Genomic DNA, 22984 nt, shown 5'->3' on the forward strand with positions numbered 1-22984 from the left:
CACTGCAGGTTAAAAAGACTGGTTGGTTATATTACTAATGTTGGTTATCTAATGTTCACATGCGGGGGGGAAAAGAAACATTATCTGTGTCATAGATTTACATATGAGTGTTTCTTCGGAGTGATCAAAGATGGTTTTGTTATTGATCATATTGACGGGGATCCTCAAAACAACTCCTTATCCAACCTTCGTGTTGTCACGCAAAGCATGAACTCTGCACATGGTAATACTGGAAGATGTAAGACAGTTTCCAGAAGGGTAGTAAAGTCCACAAACATAGAAACCGGTGAAGAAATTACATTTCAGTCTATGAGCGCGGCTGCGAAATACTTTAATATTAATCCACATTTGGTACAATTTATTGCAGAAAATATAACCAGATCTACTTTCTCGAAAAAATATAAACAGAAAATCACCTTTCAGTATCAATAATTATCATCTCTACTTCGAATTAGATTTATTTTTTGGGGGGTCAGAAATTATCATTATTATACTACTTATTTTTTGGTTCATGAAGGGAGGTAATCATATACAACATCCAAGGTTTGTGATGCCTACCCGTTTATGATTTCTAACTTACAAAAATATACAGTTCGTGTATTTTTCTGTTCTTGTCGTGAAACATTTAGAACAGTGCAACACGTAGAATATATGTATATTTTATCTAACCTACAGAAAACCGACATGTATATTCCATCTTACTGAGTGCAGAATCCAGCGTCTAGTCTGTATCGATCGTGGGGTTAATTTTAGATCTACAGCACAGCACAGGGATCCTGCGTGCATTTACTCAATTACAGAAATACGTGCATATAGTATTTGGAATTAAAAATCAGTTGCATTTTCCTTGTTCAGTGCAGAAATATAATGCGAGATTGTGTACGTGTGTATTTATGCGTATGTGTGGTTCGAGTAATATCAGCAACTAAATACTCCCCTGACTATGACACAGATTTACGAGTGGGAAATCTCGTAATTATATTTTTCCATTGAACAGTTATACAGAGGATGGAAAATCTCGTAATTGTCATAGGAAGGATGGAAAAATCTAGCAGTTATGTTATAGGAAGGATGGAAAAATCTAGCAGTTATGTTATAGGAAGGATGGAAAAATCTAGCAATTGTCATAGGGAGGATAAAAAAATCTAGCAGTTAGATGATGTGGGGGGGGGAATTCCTTAATTCAGCTTTGTTTGGTGAAAATCTATTATATAAACGTATTTCTTGAATTCAGAATTGTATTATTCGAAATTAGTTCCTTTTCAGCTATATATTAACTTCCGAAACATATAGTGTTAGAAAAATTTGATAGCTCAATCCGTATCATATTGGACTGTGACGTTTGCGGTCCAGGATCGAATCCCATGACTGACAATTGGTCGGGTGGTTATGCATATTAGCGATTTTTATAATTAATTGGGGCACCGCCAGCCTCTCTCCATGAGAAACACCACCCATATATCAACTGGTGGTTGATACATGTTTTGTACCACCCACGGGTTGATTATTTGGTGGGTTCTCAGCGGAGAAAATGGCCTCTTCATTCATTCATTTCATTACATATATTTCAATTCATTCATTGCATACTTAATGAACCTGCTAAAAGACTCGAATAGAGGTTCATTCATAATATATGTTTGTGCTGTCCTTAATTCATTCATTGCATACTTAATGAACCTGCTAAAAGACTCGAATAGAGGTTCACATTTCATAATATATGTTTGTGCCGTCCTTGAAACATCCGGACGAACTCGCTAAACACTCGCTAGGGGTTCTAAAGGGATAATGTTTTTTTTATTTTAAAGATTTATATACTAAATAATGAACCATGAAAATATCAATGATGTAATTGTTGCTATTAAAAAATTGAAAAAAGATGGAGTTAATATATCTAATGAACTAAATCCTGAAAAAATAGTTTCTGATTTTGAGATTTTACAAGAACGTAAAATCCAAGGAATACACACACTATCATCTGAATACAAGCTCATGAAACGGATTCAGGCGGCAATGTTTCAGTCGCTAGCTACCGTAGAAGATAATCAGGTGAAGGAATTCATTCCTCTCTCTGCCGCAGTAGAAAAAATTAGATCGTTGTTATCCCACGAGTACGAGGAAAAGAAAACAATTAGTACTCGCATAAGACTATTGAGAAAAATTATGTTAGCGAGCAACCCCGTCCAAAGTAATAATTCTGGTGAAAATAATTTGCTCTGACCACGTGCAGATTATATTTATTTCTGAGATTATATTTTTTCTGAGATTATATTTATTTCTGAGATTATTTTTTTTCCTGAAATTATATTTATTTCTGAAATTATATTTTTTCTGAAAATATATTTATTTCTGAAATTATATTTATTTCTGAAATTATATTTTTTCTGAAATTATATTTATTTTGTAATTATATTTATTTTGTAATTTTGATGGGTTAGTTGGTACTTAGATTTATGCAAATCAATCAAATTTGTAATTCTGATGGGTTAGTTGGTACTTAGATTTATGTGAAATGATCAAATTTGTAATTTTGATGGGTTAGTTGGTACTTAGATTTATGCAAATCAATCAAATTTGTAATTTTGATGGGTTAGTTGGTACTTAGATTTATTATTTTTTCTGAATTATTATTTATTTATTCTGAATTATTATTTATTTCTGAATTATTATTTATTTCTGAATTATTATTTATTTATTCTGAATTATTATTTATTTATTCTGAATTATTATTTATTTACGTAAAATGATCAAATTTATAACTGATGGGTTAGTTGGTACTTAGATTTATGCAAATCGATCAAATTTATAACTGATGGGCTAGTTGGTACTTAGATTTATGCAAATCGATCAAATTTATAACTCTGATGGGTTAGTTGGTACTTAGATTTATGCAAATCGATCAAATTTATAACTCTGATGGGCTAGTTGGTACTTAGATTTATGCAAATCGATCAAATTTATAACTCTGATGGGCTAGTTGGTACTCAGATTTATGCAAATCAATCAAATTTGTAATTTTGATGGGTTAGTTGGTACTCAGATTTATGCAAATCAATCAAATTTATAACTCTGATGGGTTAGTTGGTACTCAGATTTATGCAAATCAATCAAATTTGTAATTTTGATGGGTTAGTTGGTACTCAGATTTATGCAAATCAATCATATTTGTAATTTTGATGGGTTAGTTGGTACTCAGATTTATTATTTATTCTGTATTTGATGTGTTAGTTGATGACTCAGATTTATTATTTATTATTATTTATTTTGAACTATTATTTATTTCTGAAATTGATGGACTAGTTGGTACTCAGATTTATTATTTATTTATAACTCTGATGGGCTAGTTGGTACTTAGAATCGAAGATTCTTATTTACGTAAAATGATCAGATTTATAACTCTGATGGGCTAGTTAGTGCTTAGATTTATTTCTGAATTATTATTATTTATTTCTGAATTATTATTATTTATTTCTGAATTATTATTTATTTCTGAATTATTATTATTTATTTATAATTCTGATGGGTTAGTTGGTACTTAGATTTATGCAAATCAATCAAATTTATAACTCTGATGGGTTAGTTGGTACTTAGAATCGAAGATTCTTATTTATGTAAAATGATCAAATTTATAACTCTGGTGGGCTAGTTGGTACTTAGAATCGAAGATTCTTATTTATGTAAAATGATCAAATTTATAACTCTGATGGGCTAGTTGGTACTTAGATTTATTATTTATTCTGAATTTGATGTGTTAGTTGATGACTCAGATTTATGTGAAATGATCAAATTTTCAGAAAAAAAAAATAAAATATTCAAAAAAGATGAATTTTTAAACACAATTACCTCATCAGATATATTTTGCACCAATATTTTTATTTATTAATTATTTTTTTAAGTTGATCAACTTTAATACAGAAGTGTGCATAATTTAGAATCTGATCTCTGTCACAAATGATCTCGATAATATGTTCTCGACGGAGTTCATCTAACTGTTCTTGTGTTAATAAGAAATCCTCGCTTCCGTATTCATCAATAACTAAATTAACGTTAAATTGTTCTGTGTTTTGTGAAAACGCTGTTCTGATGGCGTTTTCAAGTGCTTCTTTGTCATGTATAAAAACCCTCATGTTCTGGTACATTATATAATATTTATTGGATTAATTTAGAATCGAAGATTCTTGATCAAAGATCTACGATTTTACATATAAATTTATCACAAGCTCTTCTCCACGTAGGTCAATTAAGCGATTAAGGTTGTCTGTGAGTTTGAAATTTATTCGTGACAAATACTGATTATGCGTGCGTAAATAAACAGGATTGGTTGGTACTTGCACGATCAAATCCCCAGGGCCCAGGGTGAACTTGTGGTGTAAATGTATATAAAATATATCCTTGTTGAGCTTGATTTGATTTTCCAAGATCTATTTGATAACTGCCTTCTATTACGTCACAAACTAGATTAACCGCGATTGTCGATGTTATATTAACGATTCCCGGAGATACGTGTCTTCCACCGCTGAGTGGATCATTATTATATCTAAGAACAGTTACTGGTGGGGCTATTTTTCTCCATGCATCGAGTATTTCAGAAAAGTTTTTGTTGATAATATCGTTGAGTGATCTTATCAATTGGCCGGTTTCAAATCCTGGTAGTGTAAAATTTAATAATTCTGCTTCAGTTATTTTATAATGATCAATATATGCTTGTTTGATACTATTTCTTTCTCCCACATCTATATGATAATCAGCATTTATTACCTCAATAATGTCCCGATTAAATTTTTTAAGATCTAATACAATTTGATTTAAATGTTTTATCGTTGCAATGATCTGATGTCTTAGATCGTCATTAGGATACTCCAGGATATAGTTTTTAAACAACTGTGCTAGTGTCGTTAATGTAGTTGTGTATTCAGTTTTAATTTTGCTAGCTTCTGATCTGAAACTTCTTTCATAAACGATAATAGTTGAAGTTTTCACATCAAAATCATAGATAGAAAATGGTGTCATAGGATATCTTTTACCATCTTTCGAAATGTAAGGCCTATTAGTCCATGGATACGAACCTCGGTATTCTGGAGTTGTTACAAACCTGGCTTCATCAGTAAGAAATTCAATTAATTTTGGTTCTGGTGGTCCTTCATATACCAGGGGAACATCAGGCCAACCTAGTACGGATCTGATTGAAGATTGATAAATATCAACGGCATAATCAGGAGAATGTATCTCTACCGTCGAGGACAGCGTCGGCTCATGAATATTAATCGATATTTTTGCTTCCTTTCCTGTTATTGATTTTATTCTACGTTGAAATTCATCATTGATCTCCTCGATCTCATAACTACCAGTGGGTATTCCAACATCTATCCAGTCAGGAGTACCATCTGGTTTGTTTTTATTAGCAAATACGAGCGAATTATTTGCTGGTGTACCATTAAATGATTTTGATTTGATATTTGGCCAGCTGTAATATACCCGTAATTGCGCTAGTGCAATTTCATTAGCGTGAATTGCAGTTGGAAAATTGATATTAAATTCAGGATTAATTGAGCTTACCGAGATCATCGTTGTCTTGTGCGGGGTTGTGTTAGTCACGATCTGCTGGAGTAATTCCATCATTATTAATACTTGTATCTTTAATACCGATACCTTCGTCGTATATTTTAGTTATCATTGAAAACTCGAAATCAGATATAATTCCATCACTGAGACTTGCTGATAACAATGAGGATAATTTCGAGTATGCTACCGTCGCTGTGTGTAATTTTATTATGTAATAGGATAATTTTTCGTTCGTGCAAGTACATATTTTTTTTGCAATGATATTAAGTACACCTGCAATCGTTGCTGCTGCACAAACAGAAATAGTCACAGCTACTGGTGCCATTATTGTTACCGTGGATAATATTCCAGCTCCAGCAACAACAGCGGATACTGAATAAACAATCACATCGACGATAACTAATCGTCGTCGATATTTTTTTACTTTTACAGTATATTGTTCGACTTGATCTTTTAGCGCTGCCTGCCATTCACGCGCTTGATTGTACCTGTATTGTGCACCGTCCATATATTTTTATGCAGTAACCAATTGAGGTGTTTTAGCTACAAATTCCAAACACCATCAGTAAGATGTTGCGGTTAATTTCTTATCAGCTGCTTCCAGGATAAATATTTCTTCAGTTCCGTTATTTAATATAACAAATGCAACCCCGGAAAACCTGTTGGTGGAATGACGCCATGGATAGGTTGTGAAGATCTCAAATCGCGCAGCACTGAACACGGACAACCTGTACACGCCAGTGACTGTTGCGGTATATTTGATTGTATTATTTTGCTGCGACCATGTTGCGAATCCCGATGATACTGTGTATACGATGTTTGTGATATGTCCGGGAGTTATTCCGGCTGGGATTTTAATCAGACTGGTTTTATTGACGATCTCAGGAATCCCCGCTACGATGTCTTGCTGTGTTTGTTTAATCGTGTCTAGGTTAGTTTTGATATCAACGAGTTTCATGTCAATGGCGTGTGGAGTGCCGAAGAATTTATCTATGGCATCATCGGTTTTTTGAAAATTTCTTTGAAATCTTCCAAAAGCGCCCGCGTGAACATCATACTCGGCCCGTAACGTGGATAATTTACCATCAACGGTGTCGACGTATTTTTTTGTTGCTGCGTCTTCGTCGGATGTTGGATCTCTTAAAACTACTATTTTGTTTCCGTTCATGCTAAGTTCACTTGTCATTATGTCACCGGTATTTTTTACGTGATTAGCAACACTTTTTGCAATTTCATCTCTGATGGTTTTAAGTGACATACTTGAATCCCTGATTTTGCCGCTGTCAGTAAACACAGGAATATTATCCGTAACTGCACCGAGTACTCGTCGAATTATATCATTCCATTTGATATTGCTTGTTTTTAGTTTACCATGTCGATCTTGAAAAATAACAACCTCATCTGGGTCAACTCCAGCCAGGTTCATAACGTCAGCGAGGTCATCCTTAGTCGCATACTTTGACAAATCAACATCGCCGGATTTTCTCTTAACGCGTGAAGAAGATCTTCCATAAATATCAACCATTATAATAAGACCTGTTGTTTAAAATGCTTTACGCACAACGAATCGGTTGCTTGTATAATCATGCACGACTTTATGTGGTGGTTTGGATGATTTTGATACAGCATTAAGTACATTAATTACTTCACGGCCACATATTGGCGGATCTGTCATTATTTGTGTGGGTAACGTTGAATACCAAACTCCGGTTGCTGCGTGGAGTGGTGCAACATACTTGATAAATTCAACAGGTGGAGCTAACCCGTGTGAATCAAAATAAACGATTCCACGTGGGTCAACCGCGTATGATACCCAGTGAGTACCAGGTCCAGAACGTTCATCGAGATTAATAATACCTGTTTCGAGTTTGTTTGGTTGTTTTGGTAATTGATCTCGCATGAAAACACCTCTGAAGTTTTTTATTTTTAATCGTTTAGCAGCATCAAGTAAATCAAAATTTGATGCTGGAACGTCTAACGTGGAAGCCTCAGACCCTTTCCCCAACGAGATCCTGGCAATCTTAAGCCGCGTCCCTTTTTTTTGTATCCATTTCCTGTTGCTTTCTTTAGAGCCATTCCAGCAGCTGTTCCAACAGCACCTAACGCGGCTGCTTTTGCTACGGCTGGCGCGGCAGCAGCTATTAATGCTGGTATAGCCGCGAGAAGTGGAAAAATACCACCTGTTTTAATTGAGTCCTTAATGGCACCCGCAGAGAGATTGAGTTTGACGCCTGTTTTTGATTGTTTAGCGCCATTGAAATGTTTAAGCTGGCGTTCTGATAATGATAGTTTATTTTGACCACCCGTGATCTGATCTCGTTTTAGTGATATTTTCATTCCACAGTTTTTTGCTGAATTTGATTGAAGGTTTTTAATCTGACCAGGAGTCAGACTGACACTAACGTGATGATATGGCATTTTATGATAAATACTTACCACGCTCCAAATAATAATTGAAGATTTTCCACTGGTGCATCAACGACCCTCATTCGACCACTACCACCTTCAAGTAACATGGCTTTATCGCTAAGTATAACCGCGATTGCTCTGTAATCAACACCACCTGTATTTAATGTTGCTTTAAGATGTATATCAATGACAGATTGTTTTGATAGATCAAGATGCTCCAGTGAAAAATAATAAATCGGATACAACGTCCTGAAATCATATTGTGATATTTGCAACCCAGTATCTACATTTTGATCATGTCCCATGAATGACATCAAACGATGATATGCACGTCCTATGTGATTTAGTGCATAATTTAGTTGTATATTCTCTGTTGGTTCTTGTTGTCCGTTTATCCGCAAGGAAATATTTGTAAGACCTAGTTGGTCAAATATCATATGAGAGTGAACTTGATTACCTAAACGATTATGGTTTTGAAACGCAATAAAAATATGCCGTGGTGCAGAAACACCTTGTTGTGATGCTATATGCCATGTAAACTGACCGTTAACGTTAGTTTGCATACTATCTGTGTTTGTTGTTAACCAAGACAACAAGGATTTACCACCTGTGTCCATGAAAGAAATTAATTTCTGTTCTTCTGCGATCGTTGGAGTCATTACCGGCATCCACAGTGAAAGTTTCGATAATACTACTTTACCAGCATCATCAGCGGGTCTCCACAGAGCATCATTATCATCACCCTTTCTTACAAGAACAACCGTGTGTCTAGCTCCAAATATAACCTTTTTAACATTCCTACAAAATCCAAAAATATGCGATAGTGGAATTGTACATGAAAATCTTCTATTGTCTCCTAGCAACATATTTCTACGCGCTGCAAATCCCAAGTTGAAATTTTCACTAGAACCATGAACCACCGGCCCCACATCGGCATCCGCGTTATTGGCAAAATTTCTTGGTCGTCTTATATTATACGGATCGCTTTCAGGGTTATTAGAATTATCTTTCACAAACATCATTGTGGGACCTGCTGATCTTGTATAATCATCAGAATATCTTGCCAGCCCTATTATTGTTGTATCAACGTCTACATCCTTCTCAATCGATTCAATATTTTTTCCATCAATCATATACGTGGCGCTATCAAATAATGCCATGATCCCGTTGTTGACGAAACCAACTTTTACTGGATCTAAGTAATTAGTATTATCCGTTTTTATGATTGTACCTTCTACCTCAATTAAAGCCTCAGCGGGTAGAAAATATCTACTTGTGTCATGAACTTGTAGTTCAATTCTTCCATGTTGATCTGGTGTTCGTGCGTCATAAGAATAAAACTGATAATCACGTACCGATTCATCTTTAAGGACAGGTGCTTCCATGTCAAATGCTGTGTCGGATACGCGCTTGAACATTTTATTATAATTATTTTCGTCTAACACGTTGATTACCGCGTTCGTAAAGTTCCACCTCGGGAAGTTCCACTTCCTGATATCAAACTTGAAATATTATTTCTCGATTCACCGAGTCCCCGATCTGCTAACACTGCTAGTTTTTGATTTGCAGCTTGATTTATTATTTTACTCACGTCTGCGGGCATAATTTCAGTACTTGCCAGTTTTACTGGTGTTGTTGTTTTCGTCTTATTAATCGTGCTAGTCTATCTTTGATCGCCAAGAATGCCTTCCCAGCAACATTGATAATTGCACCAGGAGCTTTTTCACGAACAATATCAATAGCTTTCATCGATAATTGTTTTGCAATAGGCGCTGCTTTTGGGGCTAACCTTGTAAATAATCCCTGAATAACATCACCAAGTCCATCTCCGTAAATAACCCTATAGATTGGTAATCGTGAGTTCACCGCTCTGACCGATATGGATTTACGATGATTATTGTGTATGATCATCTTATTTTATTTACCATTTATCTAATCGCGGTGACTAATCATCAACGAGCTCGTCAATAAGCTCTCGGTAAACGCCAATATCCATTATACCACCTTGAAATAATTGCCGACAAATATCAGCTGCTTCATTGGTTATTTCTGGTGAATTATTTCCCGCACGTTTTCCTCCTATAAGAACTTCTAACCGTGATACATCATTGAGGATATTATCAGGACAAACAAAATTATTTTCCAAACCACTGCCAGTAGCTCCTTCTTCTGCTGTTTTCTTAAATAGTCTTAAGGGTGATCTTTCTTCTTTTAATTTTTTAAGATACATCTCTTTAAGTTTCGGCGAAGAAGACTGTTGTTGTTCTATTTGTCGCAGAGGTGGAGAAGATTGTTGTTGTTCTATTTGTTGCAGAGGTGGAGGAAGTTGATACTGGGCGAGTTGTTCTCGTTGTTTCAGGCTCTTTCTATAAAGTCTTTTTACTTCTTCATGAAGACTTTCGTATTCTGGACCTCTAGCTTGTTTTTTGTTGTAATATACGCGATATATCCATTTAATAAAATTATCATCATTTACTTTTTCATGACCAGTTTTTAAAATACTAGATTTATTAAATATACCAGATAATATCATTTTAGGTAAATTTTTTTCTTCAGTATTTCTAATGTCTTCAACAATTCCTTTGTTAAATCTTGCAATCAATTCTAAGTTTTCTTCTACTGGTTTGGGTTCAGATGCAAGTTCTTTTCTCACGTCGGCGACTTCAGTACGAAGTTTTCCAATACCTTCAAATATTTCTTCACTGACATGTGGAGGTTGAGCTGCAGCTATTTCCCTGGCTATGTCAGGTGGAAGATCTCGTAAAATCTTCTTTGTTTTTTTAGTTCTCGCTGCTATTTTTTCGGTTTGTTCTGCTGTTTGTTTTGATACTGGAAGAAGATCTTCCGTGATGATTGTTGTAACTTTCTCAGTAGCTGCAGTAACGGGTTTAAACAGTTTTTTAGTGTCTTCTTCGTACTCAATTTGTGCTTCTTGCTGCGCTTGTAGATTTTTTCTAAATGAATCTCTAACAGGAAGAAATTTTTTGATTGCTTCTAATCGTTCTCGAGCTATTCTTGCAGTATGAGATTCCGGATGTACCATTTTATTATAACATAATGATTTAATTATTATAGCAGCAGAGGGGGCTCGTCTACAATTATTTTGGGGACAAACAATAATCGTAGACGTGGTATTTGACCTCTATGAAGTGTCATTATTTTTTTGGTCCAAACACAAGGTGACCATTCCCTTAAGTGGTCTGTTCCCCCCCTCTGCTGCTATGGGTGACTCAATTAGTTACAAATGATAAAGTAATCTTACTTGATGCCCTTCAATATGTACATGTAAAATACAAGCGAATAATATTTTCACACACACGCATTCAGACATACACTCATTCACACGCACACACATTCTTGTATTTGGTTAATGTTGAGGACTCGCATATGGAACTGCATACTGAGGACATTTGTACTGGTGATGTTAGAGTGAAAAGAAATACTGTTTGAGGCAGTACATTAATAGCAAATGGTGATGTATCAAGGAGGGAACTGTATTATCATTTCTAATGAATATGAAATTTAACAATGCAGGCAAGGCCGCACAGGTTTACACAAATATTCTGTATGATCCATGCAAACTAAGGATGCACACTATTTGACACAATCATGGAGACCATGGATATTGGTACATTATGACCAACAAGGACATGCTTGCATATCTAGTCCAGTCTTAACAATCAATATGACCGCTCAGGTGGCCTAGTTGTTAGAGTGTCCACCTCTGATGCATGATGCTGCAGGTGTGAACTAGGTATGAGTCATAACAAAGACATGAAAATGGTACTAACAGCTGCCTTGCTAGGCGCTCAGCATTAAGAGGTTAGTGTCAGGACATCATGCTCCATGTCTGCAGTGTGATTCCCCAGTGCTCAACATCACTATAAACTGCCACACTGCAGATGTCGTAGCGATATGACTGAAAGATTGTTAAAGGTACGTTAAAGTCAAATCCGAATCCAAATCACATACTAGTAATTGTAACTGTAACTGTAAGTAACTGTAACCTTCATAAGGGTTTCACCTACAACTGTTCTTTAGAGCAATTATATTATTATTGGAATATATATCTTGTTGTTATTGACTGACTGATGAATTTATTGATTGACTGATTGTCCTGCAATTAGACTTTAGTATGACATAACACACTTCAGACTAATCCACCACTTTGGAGATCATATTGTAATAAATTTGGAGTGTGCATATTTGGTTATAGCGCCCCATTTTAAGGAATTCTTAGATTTCTGTGATTACTTGTTCGATTATTGGAACTCGATGCAATAGAAATATTCCTTAGCCTGAAATAATTAGCCAATTAGTCATGGAGTGAAGTGTTAGTGAGTTTCCATGATGCCATGGTTGACTTTTAGTGAATTCAGGTCAAAACCGCATGAGTGTCCCTGGAGTAATATAGTTCCTATTAAAACCTAATGGTGTACATTGGTGGTGTGACTGCAGTGGCAGTATTCATGGTAGGAGATCAGTAAATTCCACAAAAGAATAAACAAAAATGGACTTGGCAGATACCATTTGTGTCTCCATTGTGGCAAATGTGATGTAGTTGTACTGGCGAAATGTGTCTTGAAACCATGAATTGATTGGCCTATGGTGGCACAGTAAAAATAGTTCACTGTGTTAGAGGATAGTTGTATAGTTTTTATGGCATGGACTGCTGACAATACAGAAAGTTGATGAAGAGAAACCATGCAGATGTGAGGTTGATAGATATTTGGCATATTTTGAGATCTGCTTTCTTGCATTGATTAGTGAAAAATTTATGTATATAATGGACAGGTTGGGATTTCTGATTTACAACTGAAGTTGTATAGAAATCTTTGGAAATTTGAGTAAACTTATGACTCCAAGCAGAATTGTGCCAGGGTTTGACACTGCTCGGTCAAGCAAATACCCCAGGCTTGTAACAATACTATTTGGCTGGATTTGAGCATTTATGGCAAGAAACTCATCTTATTGGCAATGACTATTCACTTTTTGACAAACTAGAGTAATATCATTGTTGCATAATATGCATACAAATCTTCTCTCTCTATCTCTTGGGCATGTGCAGATGCAATGTTGAAAGAAAGAATGAATGCTTGTGTTACCCATATTGTGTATTTCATGGAGACTTTGTATTTTTCAAGTCACTTTGAATAAATCGATGATGCATACTACATTATTTCTGCTGCAATCTGTATAGTGTTTTATCTCAACCTCAACACAAAGAATAATGGTAGACTATAAACATAGATAACAACAACAACTTAACTATGTTAACTGAATTGAAACCTCCTAAATAGCTATAAAGTTTAGTAATTGCAGAAGTGAAGATCAGAGTTCTATGAGAGTACATATATGTATAGAGTTAGTGGATGGGGATAATTTTCTAATATTTTTTACAAACAGTTTATCTTGTTTTATTGTTTTGGAGCCATGAATGAACAAGAATATACTTTAATGGTACAACACTCTCTTGGTTCACCTTCCAAATCACTTAGTTTATACATTTACTAATTCAAGGTACCACATAAAGGTGTTTTGTATTGCTGATTGGAAGTTTTAAACAGGTTTTTTTCCCATGTTGCCTTCTGTATAAAACATACTGAAAAAAAATACTAAATGAGTAAGAATATTACATTATAATTGTGGGGGTGTAGTGGTTGTCTAGGGGTGGGGTTCTTCTTATAGACTTTAACGAATTATGAGAAGTTCCCCTGGTCCTTATTCAGAAGGTTAATTCTGGACACTATATTATTTATTGACTAAATATATTTATGGCTACGAGCCCCCAGTCAGCAATGCCGACAGTTAAAAGAAATACAAAGATGAAATTTAAACAATAACAATTTAATAAATGAAATTTAAAAGAATTTAAAGTAATCAATGTCTCTCTTTCACCCAATGATCCCTTTGATCATCATTTGAGTTCACAGTGTGAGGAGATTTTTCCCTTCTTGAGTGCTACTCATCTAAATCTCTTCGTTCCCTTGTCTTTCTCTCCTTTCGTGATCTCCACTTCCGCTTCCTCTTCTATAATCCTTGTTCCTTGCCGTTATCTTGACTTCCGGTTCCTCTTCTAGTATCCGGAACCCTTGACGGTGTCCCTTGAGGTCACCCGAAATTCACTCGGTATCTCTCACCATCACCCGAAATTCTCTGAACTTCTCTCGTCCCCCGAAATTCTCTGAAATTCTTTCGTCCCCCGAAAGCTTCCTGTTGAAAGGTATAATGCATTAGCATAGGGTTATAAAAATCTTCCCTCACACTACGTCACTGAACTGAACCATCAGTTTAAGGCGGGACATTTGGGTCGCGCATGCGCACACATCGAAATTCCCATACACTTCCGCCGCTTACAAAAATGGCGCCATAACACAATCACACAAAGGATTCAAATATCTACATACTGAGCCCTATCAGTATATACATACAAAATATTTCAAATATGATTGTACTAAAATATTACTACGATTAGTAATATGACTATCTATATATTTATATATATTTATATATATTTCCTACACAAGCGTACCAAATCCACAATATTCACATTCAAATGGTGATAAACGGCAATCCGTTACTCAATGGCAAAATCTATCATTACGTAAACAAATTTCTTGTCTACCAAAATATAACTACGCAAAGAATTACAATATTAATTCTTATGGCGGCCAGCGAGCAATACAATTCTTCACAAATACAAATCGTCCTTTCAAAAGGGCGTAAACGTAATAATCCACGAAATAATATGCACACATATTACTAGCGAAAGAAGAGAACATTTTCGCCTCACAAATAAGGTGTACATAGTAACATTATGAATAATGATGCAACGAATCAACATCGTAATCAATCGTAAACAAAAGTACTAGCTAAAGTCATGAAAAAAATGCAAAATATTAAGGTCATAATTAACTATTCATACTTCAATACAAGTAAAATGTATACATACGACAAATTCTCTTCAATTAACAGCAGTCGTATCAAGCAGAATCAACGTAACATCAAACTTACCTGATCGAAGCTATTTCATGAATTTCCTAAATTCCGCCAATTTTTACGAATGGCTAACAGAGTGTGTGTCACTGCGACTCTTAAACACCAACTGACGAATTTCAGGCTTGTACAAGTCTTATGCCAGTTTCTCGAATCAAGTCCCACCTACAACGCATCCCGATTGGATGGCGACGGACTCTGGTCATTTGATCGAACTGTCAATCATAAAAATGTCAGTCTGTGTGTCCCCATGTACTGTCCAGCCTACCATTGTCGGCTTCCGGCTCTTTGAAGTTGTCTACGTCACGTGTTCCCATGTACAAAGATTCCTGCCAGATTTTCCACTCAAGAGCTCAAACAAAGACTGGGTTACGTAAGAGGATTAGCCAACTTAGGTACTTGGAAAAACAAAGCTTACCTGGCTCCACTTACAGACTTATAAATACATGTATAATACAAGGGGTTGGGGTAAAACATCACAATAATGCTGCTCTAAATAAATGTTCTTTCAAGTTATAAATACAAGTTGGTCTAGTAGAACATCCTGAGCGTTTTAGCTATTGTTAAAAGCCTCTTTAAATTTGGGAAAGCAATATAGATTGACGCTTTGTTTTTACATTTTGTGTGTTGTTTTAATAAGACTTCTTTTACAACAGAACTATTGATAAAAATATAATTCATGATTTGTTAAGCATAGTCATCAAATCACCGACTGAAGCAAGTATATACAGTACATTTAAAAGGACATTGAATGCATTTGACAGTTTATGATTGCTTGCATGTGAAGTCACAGGGATTGACCATCTTGATGATAAATGTTTGACCTCTTTATAAATATATTTATCTTTCTATATATTTAATGAAGTTCTGTGTGTGTAACTGCCAAATTTCGGTTAGTGACAATTTGATCTCAACAGGATTTTTCACTTGATTCACATCTGTTCTCTCTTGTTTGAATACTAAAATAGGCAAATGATGAAATAGGTGCGGATATAGCTCTTTTATTATAATCATAAAATACATGTTGCATATCAAGGATGTCTTTTCGTTATCTTTGTGTAAAGTCTCACCGCAAACAGGATGTTTTAACTTTACAGATGGGTCAGATAATTAGGAAATTTTGGTACAACTCTACAAAGAATTAATTCGTATTTCCAGTAGGATTTTGATTCGCGCATGTCATAGATATATTTACCTGTATTGGACATGTATGTTATGAATGTTCATGAGTTTCCCAATGCTATTGTCTCACATGCATAAAATATTATTGAAAAATACCAGGGACTGTTATATGCAACAACTTATCTTCTTATAGTTTAGCTAAGTATTTGTCGCTTGGATCTAAAGGGAGATAATATGTTTTTGCAATGTGTAATTTGATAGTAGAGATCTCTGTACAAGATTTTGACCAGGCAATCAAGTACATGGTGTCAGGACTGTGTGTCGCCAGCTTTGGAAGAAAGTTGCACTCCAAAATCACGAGCAAGTACCAGTTGTGTAAATGGTGACCTTCCTACAAATCATGATTTTATGTTATTCTAGGCTAAAATAGTTGGGAGAAGCAACATTTTACCATTTTTCCAACCGAGGATGTCCTTGGTACATTGGTGTATAATCTCATGAATGTCCTTGGTTTACACCAAATACAAATGCACACATTCACACTCACACAGACACACACATTCACACACACACACACACACAAAATATATAAAAACAGCTATTCACAGCATAAATGCTACATCGCTGCAGAAATGAAAATAAAGCACAGGAGGTGGGTGATGTAACACGTACTTTAATAAGTACACCACTTTTTATGATTTCATCCATCTAACACACCTGTTATCAAAGGAAGAGATGCTTGGAGCTGATTTAATATCATGTGGAATGTGATTCCAAACAAGCACACCTGAAAATTGAAAGCTATTTTTGAATTGCTCCTTTTTGAGCTTGGGTACTGTGAAAAGTTTGTCCTTTTAATGATCTTAAATTTGGGGTAGCAGTATATACTCTTTCTAGGAAAATGATGTTTTGGTAAGTGGGGACAGATTTTGGTAAGTTGGGGCAAATTTTGTCAACAGCTTTTTTGTGTAAGTAATAATTTTTGTACATGCCTTTTTGTTTATATTTTTTTCTCATATTTGTAGCAATTATGTTTCCCCAAATTAAATTATATTAGTCAAAATTAATAAAGAATAGAATACATGTACAGTGATTGTGGTTATTTTTCTTTAAATTGTTCTGAAACTGGACCTTGTAAACTAGTCTTTTTGTACACACCTGTTATGAGAGTCCACCTGTCTTAGACCATTTTTTGTGGCAGCAATGGGCAGTCTCTCGTAACAGTTTTACTGTAGCAAAAAGTTATGTGGTGACCCAGCCAGATTGATGATCAAAGGTCTTCAAAGGTGCATGTTTATTAACAAGTTCAAAAAATAGTTCAGATCAAATGCTGAAAATGTCTTCAGTATCATCAAAAAGTTTGATAGGGTATTTACTCTAAATCCGTTAAGAAATTTTCATTATTGAAAGTTTTAAAAGACATGTATGTGATAGAACATTATTTTCTCACACATTGTTGTAGTTTTCTTTTGAGAAAATCGCAGAATGATTGCTGTGTATACTGCGTATTAGCTTGTGTGTGCATGATCACTTAAACCCAGGAATAGAAATTCTTGAAATATTTTCTTTAGTATTTGTGTATATATGGTCTATATATGTTTTTTTAAATTGGATGCTACCCTAGTAGGTTCATTGACTAATTGCGAAATCCTTAAAGGTTCAACAAAATCCAACCAATGATTCTTTATTTGTTCATTTAGGAGGTCCCTACTTATGTCACCTAATATGAAAATTTCTTTGTCTTCATTTATAACTTTATTTGAAATTCAAAATCTTCATTCCAGTTAACATTTGAAGATGGATACCTATACAGTACATACATAAATCCCACTAGATAGGGTTTTGGGTTTTCCTGGCATGATCTGAATCCATATTGATTCAACTTTTTTGGATTCAGGATACATCCTTCCTTTGTAAACTGTACCATTTTTTACTTATGCTAGGAGTCCCCCATCTCCTGCCTTTCTGTCTCTGTGAACAGGTATGCCATATCCATCAACGCAGAGAAAAAAATGAGTTTCACTTTCAGTCAGTTTTGTTTCTGATATGGCAAGCAACTGTACATTGTTATCCAGAGAAGTTAACATGAGTTTAACTTGATCTATTTTGCCTCTGATGCCTTGAATATTTATATGAACAATATTGACACTTTTTCCTGAAAATTCCCAAATTCATAACTGTGACAGTAACAGGATTAAAATGACTATTTTGGGCACTCAAGGAAATATAACTATTTCTGCAGAGATTTACTTTATGTGTTTTAGTTCTACATGCATTAACATTGATTGGACTGCTGTCATTTTTATCTTTTTTTGCCATCTTTGGACCATTCTCAAGCATAGTTCATTTCTTTCTTCTGTTTAATGTATTATTTAAAATATTTACAGTCAGCTTGTTCCTGGTATAAATGCTAATTGTGTTGTCTTTACTGCTAAAGGAAACATATCTGCAGGTTCTGGTGGCCTAGTGGTTAGAGCATCTGCCTTGGATGCGGAAGGTCGCAGGATCGAACCCTGGACAACTTATAAAAATGGTACTAATAGCTGCCTCGCTAGGTGCTCAGTGTTAAAGAGGTTAGTGTTAGGACTGGTCGGTCTGGTGTTGTGATACTCTAGTTGGATGGGACATCATGCTATATGTCTGGGGCATGATGCCCCAGTGCCCCAGTGCTAGACATCGTTATAAACTGCCACACTGCAGACATCGTAGCGATATTACTAAAATTTGTTTAAAGCTACATTAAAAGTCCAAAACACACAAACACATATTTACAGGTAGATTTGTTGCATTCATGACATACAGAAGTTAACATGCTGAATTTTTTATATAAGTAAGGTCTGGATTTACCAGACATCCAATGGGAAATGATCAGTTGGGATAAAGCTATATGCACTACTGATGCAAACAACGGCAACTCTGTCATTACCTGTATCCTATTGATCAGAGTTATGAGGTTTAGGGTTGTGGCCTATCTCAGAACATACCCAGTATCTAATATTCCTTACCCCTATGCCTACAGTCAGAGACCGTATGATTTATTTCACCACACAATTACTTCTTTGATTTGCCCTGAAATGTCCATAATATTGGAACTGTTTACTTTTGTTCACAAATATTTGACTTTATTGTGAGTTTCTAATTTTTTGTCTGAAAGTGACATCACTGTAATTGTTTACAATTTTGTTGACTTCTTTTATGTTTTTGACAAGTTCTATTCCTTCATGTGAAAGGTGAATTAAGTCATTTTTTACCATAAAGACTTTTGTCTATATAGCCGTCTTTGGTAATGAAATCCTGGTAGGTGTAGACCAGTTTACATTTCCATTGTTGTAATAGTCTTTGAATGGATTCATTTGTATCCCAAGCATCACAATCTTCACTTGGTGCCAATTGACACAGAACTTTTTCATACTTAGGATTTTGAGTGTATGGCTCAGAATTTGATTATTTATTTCTTCGGTCAGTTCCAAATCATGATCTCTTTGTCCTGCATTCCTCCAACATACATAACAATGGTAGAATTTAAATGTTTCTAAGGTTATATAATTAATCACAGCAGGTATTGTTCGTACAGTAGCACCTGATACTGCACAGTTTTTGACATTTTTTTTCAATCCTGTGACTTTTACTTGATGTTGAATGGAGGAACCTTATGTGAGTACATTGTGACATTTACTTGATGTTGAATGGAGTAGCCTTATGTGAGTACATTGTGACATTTACTGGATGTTGAATGGAGGAGCTTATGTGAGTACATTGTGACATTTACTTGATGTTGAATGGAGGAGCCTTATTTGAGTAAATTGTGACATTTACTTGATGTTGAATGGAGGAGCCTTACATGAGTACATTGTTCTTTGGTACTTGAGGTTCTGCTTTGTAAATGAGACAGATTGTGGTGGATGTTTGGACACACTCTGTGTTTTGCTTACATTGGCATGAGGCACATCTTCCTGTATACTGGCAACATTATAGAATTGTGTACTGACTTTGTAATGGGTACAGTCTGTATATGAATCATTTATACATTGTCTCAAAACAAAAATAAAGTTTCATAAGCCTTTTTATTGACTGCCATGCACATTGCATTCAAATGCATAATTTAGAATATATATTTTTCAGCAATATGCATGACAAGTGCATCTTAACCTATGATTTATAATCCATGAATGTAGATTCTACAACAGAGATGAAATCCATTGGCAATTTAATTGTTAATTTCTTTTATTAAAAACAGTCCTGGATATAAATCATATACATATTTCATAGAGAGGGGCATATTTTGTCTATATAGGTTTCATCTGGATTTGAGTATGGACCAAAAGTGACTCTTACAGTACCTACCCCATTCCCACATCACCATGTGATTTTTATTGTGAATATATATCACTTTCTTGAGAAACATTTGATATATATTTTCTGTATGTAACTCAACAGGTAACCAAGTTTCTGCCCTTCTTTACCATCCATCTTCAACACAAAAGGAACTTGTATGGTTATGCTGAGTTTGAAGATAAACAGTGAAAAATAACATCTTCATTTGATTTTTAGTAAAAATCCTAATTAAATGTCATTTAATTATATCTCATTGACTGAGTACATAGCATTCTCAATGTGACTTGCCTAGGAGTGGTGTCAGGTGTGAGAGGAGTCAATAAATATAGCTAATTACAAAAGTTGAAAAAGGAACAGGGATGGATTTGTTACCTTTTATCAACATCAGCATTGTTCTAATCCTAGCCATTTAACAAATATTTGAGAGGAAAATTGCTTCAGATCTTACTACATAGTTTTGCTAAAAGATTTCTAATGTGTGCTTGGTACTAAATGAAAATGGTGTGCATATGATCTCCATCATGGCCAACATATCTTAATACACCTCTGAAACAGATGACCAAGTCTTTCATCAAAGACTTCCTATCATTGTCTGGTCAGTTCTCAATAAAAATGATGTCAGTCTGAAACATTATGGCCAGAATGGTAGCCAGCTTGGAATCTTGCTATCACTACTTTGAATTTTGACCAGATTTCATATTTAGTTCCATTCCAAAGAGCAGGCTGACATTTGATTTTAAAGTAAAGGATCTTGACTTAGGTTTTTTCCAGTACTGGCTAATATCCACGATAATGACAAGTATGAATGGATTTTGTCATTTAATCCAGTTTGTGGACATATCTTAAAAATATCATGAGTGTTACTTATAGATTTAGTCAAACTTACTGTATAGCTGTTGTTTGACATTGTCTTAAGTTCAGTGATCTTCTCACCTGATAATAATAATAATAATAATAATGAGGACTTTGTTGTTGTTGTTGTTGTTGTTGTGGGGTTTAACGCCATTTTTCAGCACACGATAGGCTATACATGGCGGCCAGTATTAATGGTGGAGGAAGAACCCAAGAAAACCCCGGAAAGAACCACCGACCCACGAGAAGCTACTGGCAAGCTTTGTCACATACCCACATTGGCTGAATCCTAGACTCGAACCGCCACAGACAGAGGTATGAGGACTTTGAATAGCGCCTAATCTTTAGAAGCTCTAAGCACTTTACAACATTAGACAACACCTATAAGATAAAAAACATATAATGATATGATTACAAAAACAAACACCATGAAATTAGAATACATTAAAAACATGCTGAGAATATTTAAAAGTTTGTTCTTGCAGTCGAAATAAGTGAGTTTTGAGAGCACTCTTGAATGTGATCACTGTGTCTTTGGGTCTAAGTTCAGTGGGCAATTCATTCCACGTTGCTGGGCCCTGGTATGCAAAAGAATGCTGTCCATATGACTTTGTTTTCATAGTGGGAATAATGAGTATACGATTGTCAGAAGAGGAGCGTAAGTATCTTGCTGGTGTGTACACATGGGTGAGGTTGGATAGGTATGTTGGACTAGAGTCTGACAGTGAAACGTAGCACAGAGAACAAATTTTGTGTTTGATTCTGGATCGAATGGATAGCCAGTGTATGGTACAAAGCAATGGGGAGGTGTGGTCTGATCTTGGTACTCCAAGCACGATCCAAGCAGCTGTGTTTTGAACTTTTTGAAGTTTCTGGAGTAGATATTGAGATGAACCAGACAGAATTGAGTTACAATAGTCCAGTCTTGAAAGTACTAATGAACACACAAGTGTTTTAGTGGCATCAACTGAAAGATATTTTCAAATTGAGCTGGTGCGTCTCAGCTCAAGATATGACATGTTGGTGCAATGTGAGAGTACTGTCCAGAGTAACACCTAGGTTTCATACTGATTGTGTGAATTTAATGTTGGTGTTGCTGATATTTATTGTTTGAAGTAAAGGATGTGAATGAGAAAGTCTTTGTGTTGTGATCAGAATGGCCTCAGTTTTATCATCATTCATCAGCAGCTTGTTACATGTCATCCATGATTTCACATCAGAAATGCACCTCTCTATACCTTGGATGGTAGCATCAACTTCAGTGGTGGCTAGATTTGAATTTCTGGGTGTCATCAGCGTACAATTGGTGAGACACTGGATGATGATCTATGACACTTGAGGGTGGCTGAGTGTATAGAATGAAGAGAACAAGTCCAAGAACAGACCCCTGTGGAACACCACAACATAGATCAACTGGGCTGGAGTGTATTCCATTTGCAACTAGAAGGAAGCTGTATAGGCAGAAGAAAAGGACTGACTTTTGCTCCAGTGTGAGTGTGGTTTGGACTAGTTCAAATGATGTGTGGTTGAAATTGAATGTTGTGGTGTGGTTAAGACATTTTATGATGGAGTTCTTTGTGATGACAGCAATTCCACCTCCGCAAAAATTATGGGGGAATGATTTGATGGAGTAACCAGTGGGTGTTAGATCCGCACACTTGGGCTCATCGCCTGATGTTTTTAGCCATGTTTCTGTCAGGGAAAAGATGTC

General features: G+C 35.4%; 1 protein-coding gene across 4 annotated transcripts in view; it reads left to right on the forward strand.

The window, feature by feature from the left end:
* Positions 1 to 22984, forward strand: part of LOC149784426 (DENN domain-containing protein 3-like) — a 432202-nt gene that overhangs the window by 256720 nt on the left and 152498 nt on the right. The window lies entirely within an intron of this gene.

Source organism: Sinohyriopsis cumingii, chromosome 14 (assembly GCF_028554795.1).
Source record: "Sinohyriopsis cumingii isolate HCF-2022 chromosome 14, ASM2855479v2, whole genome shotgun sequence".
Taxonomy (NCBI): Eukaryota; Metazoa; Mollusca; class Bivalvia; order Unionida; family Unionidae; genus Sinohyriopsis; species Sinohyriopsis cumingii.